Genomic DNA, 6,417 nt, shown 5'->3' with positions numbered 1-6,417 from the left:
TCTACGTACATGGCATTTGATTGGAGGCTGGTCTCACTTTGTCCCACAGCAACATTAATAGAGTTTAGATTTGTGTAAATTTTCTGTTAATAACGTATTGTATTAAGTTTCCATTTAATTATATAATTCAGATTTATCATGAATAATTGAGCATGCACATACATTTTATGTGGCGTTAAAGAGGGGTGGAGGTGGGGTTACATTTGAGCCTGACTTGAAAGTAATGCATTAGTTACATTCTGAAGTAACTATTTACTTTTATAATGTGTAGAGTATCTAATTACTTTTTGAAATAAGTACCTAAACTTGTAAATGCAACAAATTTCTTTTTTAAAGTAACTTGGCCAACCCTGCTGTAAACAAGACTAGAGATGAACTGACATAAGAGCTTTCAGATTACTGAGACCATAACAAGAATTAGATAACAGGTTCTGCAACATCATGCTGCAGCAGCCTTTTTGGTTATGTATACAGTAGCACACTTCATCCTGTGACCTGCAGTAACAGACAACAATTCCCTGGACAGCCATTACACTGCTTTCCTGTGTACTATTGCTCCTTCTCCTGGGGCCTATGCCCTGTAAATTATCCTCCAAATTAACTCACAGAGGATCATTGTGAATCTCATGTAACCTGTTTGCCTGTAGCATTAGGCACCTGTTTGCTTCTCCCACGTGAGTAGGTGTTGTGATACTGTCAAGCATTAAAAGTGGTACGAGGGGTTTTGCTGCTTATCCCTTCTATCATAAAACAAGGCTATGATGGGACACGGTGAAGTGTGTTTATCAGGGAGCAAAGGTGATAAGGGGAACAGAGGAAGTTGAAGATACAAAGCACAGCACGAGTGGCATGCAAGGAATTTGGAAGGATTACATATATGGGATTTATGTAAACTCACAACTACACGAGACAGACAAAAATAACCACTTCATGAAACAAACAACAGATGTTGACAATAACAACAGTATTTGCCAAGCCCTGTTCATATTTTTAGAGTGATTAGTTGACCTTTAGAAAGCTATGCCGCAAAAACGTTTAATATCATTTAAGTAATCGTTTAAAGCAAAAATGGCACAAAAAAATCTATTCATATCAGCTTCTTAAATGTGGATGTGGTCTGCTAGTCAGACAAAATAATATACTTAGAGATCAGGGTAAAGTCAGCTTGGATATTTTGGAAATTGTGATGGACAATTTTCACTATTTTTTGACATATTGCAGACCAAAATATATATGAAAAACAATAATTATTAAAAAAAATACTAATATTGCAGCCCCAATCATTTCAAATGAGTGTTTGTTTCACAGCAGTTTCTTTCTTATCCCTACCTTATATTTTAGAGTATTTCCTGCAGTGGCAAATTTATTCATCTTTTTACAGTTTTCATAGATGCAACTGCAATTTGGCTGCACGATTATGCCCCTTTTTTTAGATGTCTGTTAGCTGACTCATGTTGTTTTTAAAACCCACATGTAAAAGTACTGATAACCAGCTGCTAAAATCTTTTTCAATCTAACCCAGCAACATATTTATAACTGTAATGAGGTAACTTCAGATACTATGCTGAACTTGCAAATCGACCCACCACTTTGCCTACGTAATATGTTGAATAAGGTAAATATATTTAGCATATATTTTGAATTTGTTGTAAAAAACAAAACTAACATGAATTCAATAAAACAAAATAACCAACACAAATAAAAATACCTTAATTAGAAATGTACGTAGTCAGTTACAAGCAAATAAAAACACTGTAAAACCTCAGTCACGATGGGCTCGCCCCTTCTGCTAGCCTAACGAGCCAACATTAGCCTTTCTGGAACTCTCTATGATATTAGCCGATTTAAGCTAACGTACCCTATCTTGCTCTTCATTGCAGTTGGGGAATTTTTTACTCAATTCACAATTTACCAAACTCAGCAGTTGTTTTCAACCTTAAAGCCTCTGATAAAAGTTATTAGAAAGAAGAAAAGAAAAAGAAAAGTAGGCTCTATATATATAGCGTTACAAAAGGTTAACGTCACCGTTAAAGTTGCTCCTTTTACATGCAGCATAGAGCTCACCTTACTGTTTCTTGTCCAGGTAATTTATATTCCCCGAGAGCAGCTTCATTGTGTTTTTTAAGTCACAGCCATGTAAACACATACTGAACTTTTCCACTTTTGGGAACAGTGAAACATTTTCTCTAACTGTTAGCTACCTTTCTCAGCTAGCTATCAGGCTAACGTGTACATATTTTTTCTCGCTGGACAGACCTCCTTCCATCAAATAACGTTAAACGTAGTCGTGACGTTTTCTTCTTGAGTAATTTCACCGCAGCAACACAGCTTAAATAACTTTACTTCTAAGGGTTAACTATCTAATTGCCAGTTCTGGAGCTACATTGCCAGACCTTCCTCCACAGCGCAAGGTGCTGACTGACTCCAGCAGTAAAAGTTTGACAGGTTGAATATGTCAAAACTGGCGTGCAACATTTAGGCTACAACCCATAATGCAACGCTTTCTTAACCACGAGGGCAAAGCTGGGGAAAAGGGGTTTCGGGGTTCTACATCTTTTGGCAGATTTTCTATTCACAAAATGTAATTTACTGTGCAGGGTATGCGCATACCCTGCACAGTAAATTACATTTTGGGCATTCAGGGCTTACTTAATTTTTTTTTTTTAAATATTCAGCTTTAAATGTAGCTTAATTGCTGTGGTGTCTGAACAGCAATGCAGGATGATGTGTTTATAAAGGTTTATTATATAAAATAATTTTCAGCATCAGTTTACAAGCTCTGCAGAAGCTCGGCGAGTGACCCAACGTGAGGAACACTCTATCTCTCATTTCATTTAACATAGTTTATATAGGATATGTTCATGTAACATGTTAGGTAACATAGAAAGTTATGAGTGGGCGGTAATTAAAGATTAAAGTCTCAAAAAACTAACATAAAGTCCCTTGAATCTATACAGCCACAAATCGCTGCACTCCACATAGAATACCTCCTCAAAGACCACTCCACCAAGATGTAAATCATTGACCCCCTACAGTGGTACATGACAGTGCTTAATTTGAACTCCTGATTCAAATGTATAAGTCGTCAGATACTACATCTCCCCCGCTACCCCCAAAGACACAAAATGTTTCCAGCATTATTATACAAGTCAACGGATGCTTAGTTTTTAAGAAAAAGTGAGGAGTGAATATTTATGTTTGTATAAAGACACACATACCCAGGAACCCACACAGGTTGGGCTTTTGCTCAGGTTGAACTGGGTGGAGCGATGCTGGGAATTATGTAAGGAGGCCAAAGTCCAAACATGACAGCCTAAATGTGCAATTTGTCCAACGCTAACAAGGGATGGAAATACCAGCCCCAGCCAACACAGTCCTGAGAGGATGTCTGATCAGCCAAACATAATTAAAGCCACTGAAAATGTGTTGTTTTCTAATCTAGCTACCTCTCTGTACTGTAACATGAACATTATTGAATGAGCACTAATACAAATAAAGTTCAGAGAAAAATCTAGCCTAAATCTTTTTTTGGTGTACAGATATAGGTGACCATTGCTAAAAGCTCACCTAAAAATACAACAAATACTAACATCTCTTACATGAAACACTACCTGTTCATAGGATATCATTGCTCATAGTAGAAGGCTGATTAGGAAAATAAGTTTGTGCACAGGTCTTTTAAAGATAATAACCTGTCATTCATCGATATACTTGATAATAATATGAATGTCACCAAGCTCTACAACCTTCCTTTTTTATCAGGAACAGTACATTGCAGTAGCCTACTGATCAAGCTGTTATGTCTGAAGAACAACAGCCCAAAGTCTTTGGGCCCCAAAGCAGCAAACATTGACAAAATCCCCCCCGCTATCCTAAATCAATGTTATCTTGACTATCACATCTGAGCTACTCATACACGGTCGTATGCATGGCACGCAGGTGTTTCTCTGACCGCTTGCTCTCATTCGCTTACACATACATAGGCCACATGCAGACTCACGTCCTCCCACACACACACACACACTGTACGTGGACACACATATTCACGGCTGCTCACAACCACGCGTGTGGGACAGACACAAATGGCAGACTGCAGTTCTCCAATGCCATCTCCTCGACCAGACCGCTCACAAATGGACACTCGTCCTTGTCAGCACATCCACAGTGTTTATACTCTTTTTTTTTTCTTCTACTGTGCCAAAATGTTCAACAGATCTTTCCTGTGGAATTGGATTACAGTTACAATGTATCATCATACAAGGCAGGAGAGTAGTGTAAACTAGTGTTGAGTCACATCAATGTGGCAAATGAACCTAAAAATGTTGATCAAGAACTGAATAAAGGCAGAATTGTGGGATTTTGAATGCTATATGCCATTGTAAGCACATCAGATTACATTGATGTTACAAAGAAAAGTACATAGAATGACTTTATTTTTTTGTTACATTAAACATAAAATCAGATAAACCAGTCATGGATTAGGAGATGGTAGGATTGGAGATTGGGTAAATGCTGGAGGAGGGGTGCATGGAAATCTCCGGCAGCATCAAGGATATCTCCAGTCACATGGATTGTGAAATAAAACATCTTATCAGAGAGCTTTCTCAGGGGCTTGAAACATGTAGCTCCTTCTATCATAAGCACATGGTCTACTGTAAGGTTTTAAACGTGTAAAGTATAGCCTTTTTGTCAAATGTTTTTGGATCTTTTATAATAAACTGTATAATGAATACACAGTTGGTCTCTAATCTCTACTAGAACATCTGTAGTATGACAGGTTCCAAAAAATAGCACAAATACTAAATATTGATTGCTTTTTTTGAGATCTCCAAAATACTGTACTTTAAGAGCATTGAGCACATGTCAACACTTACTTTGGGAGGTAAGCAGAAAACCTTTAGCAATTAAGGTTTTCATTCTATAGTCTGATGGCGTAGCCAGTATAAATCAATAACCACTTCTGCTAGTCAGAAAATATTCTCACTTGAGTAAACAGCGTGTTTTAAGGATACCGCTTCACCTCGAAATATCATACACGGACTGCAATCTGTGTCTTTTTATGTGCCAGTAAACATCTTTATAGAGTCTCCAAAGCCAATGGGAAGTGAGCTGCAGTCCTGTCTGTTTTACTGTTGCATTTTGTGCCACGCAAGCATATTTACGGGCAGCATCGTGGGCCGGGGTGGCTTATGAGCTTGGGGTAACAACTCATTAATAAAGTGGACGAGGGCCAGTCGCACCCCCACAACATTTCATGAACTCGCCACGGTTTGCAAATGCCATTCAAAATGATGCAGCAGTGACGGCTGGAGCTCTTTCTGTCCACCCGAGTCTGCCCGCCGCCGCAAGATCCAGACTGTAATAAGAGACATCTCTGGCAATTTTTCAAAACGTCTCAGCCTGTCAATCACAGTAGCAGCTCTGTGAAAAATGGACTGAAGTCTTCCTTTCTTCCTGCAGTACGTTATAGCTGGATATATTCAAAATACAACAGGCGAAAGAAAAGTTACAGAAAACCTGCAACTGCTCATTACTCAGTATCTCAATTAATGTGTTAGTCAACTGGGAAAGTCTACTACCTAGAGTACTAGTATTTGAAGAACTTAGTGAATTAGGTTTAAACAATGTGTGTGGTTGAAATATTAAATTTGTTCATTTAATTTCCACAAAGTAATGTCAAGACCCTATTTGGTAAAAAAAAAACACACACACACCACACAAGGAGTTGGATGATTAAGCAAGTCAAAATTGAGCTTATGGGTCCATTACAGATAAATGTTTAATTTCACTGATGCTAATTCATGTGGTTAAAAGGAACTCAGTTAACTAATTACTGGTTTAATAACTAAATAAATATTAAATGAGTCTTAAATGCAAGGGCAGTGTGCATGAATGTCCAAGTCATATTCATCAACGTCAATCCATGTCAAAACATGAAACAGTTTAAATAGAGATAAAAAGAAATTATTTCTCACAAGGTACAGAAATAAAAAGGTGTCTGATTACTTACGTCTCATTTTTTCCTAATAATCTCTGATTTGATAATAAAACATATCCCTAATGAGTGTATACTTTTTCAGTAAATTAAATACATGCGCAAGAAATTATAATACAGATTTAATCATAAACCATGAGAAAAACTGTTAAAAAATGTGCCATATAAATAAATAAATTGACTTTCTTTTTAGTAAAGAAATTTCAAAAAATATCCTCACACAGGTTATATTTTTTATTCCCGATGAATAAGCTTTTGGTAATGGGTAATATATGTTCTGTCTTTCATTTACCACCGTCCCTTTGTATTTATACCTTCACCAAGGAAGCAGACATACACACCTTCTTTCTCAGCGTCCTTACTCCCCTTCTCTCTCACACACACACACACACACACACACACACACACACACACACACACAC

At 37.4% G+C, this 6,417-nt stretch overlaps 1 protein-coding gene across 2 annotated transcripts in view; it reads right to left on the bottom strand.

Annotated features, from left to right (window-relative positions):
• Positions 1-6,269, bottom strand: part of LOC116707246 (phospholipid-transporting ATPase ABCA1) — a 198,336-nt gene extending 192,067 nt beyond the window's left edge. The window contains exon 1 of one of the 2 annotated variants that reach the window (XM_032544513.1): positions 6,216-6,269. The gene's annotated coding sequence lies outside the window, so the exon portion shown is untranslated. The remainder of the gene's footprint in view (positions 1-6,215) is intronic. The other variant, XM_032544514.1, reaches the window with a different exon arrangement.
• Positions 6,270-6,417: the final 148 nt, after the last annotated feature.

This window comes from Etheostoma spectabile, chromosome 19, assembly GCF_008692095.1.
Source record: "Etheostoma spectabile isolate EspeVRDwgs_2016 chromosome 19, UIUC_Espe_1.0, whole genome shotgun sequence".
In the NCBI taxonomy this organism is placed as follows: domain Eukaryota; kingdom Metazoa; phylum Chordata; class Actinopteri; order Perciformes; family Percidae; genus Etheostoma; species Etheostoma spectabile.
Note: the sequence above shows the minus strand (reverse complement) of the source record. Positions and strands in the feature narration are given on the sequence as shown.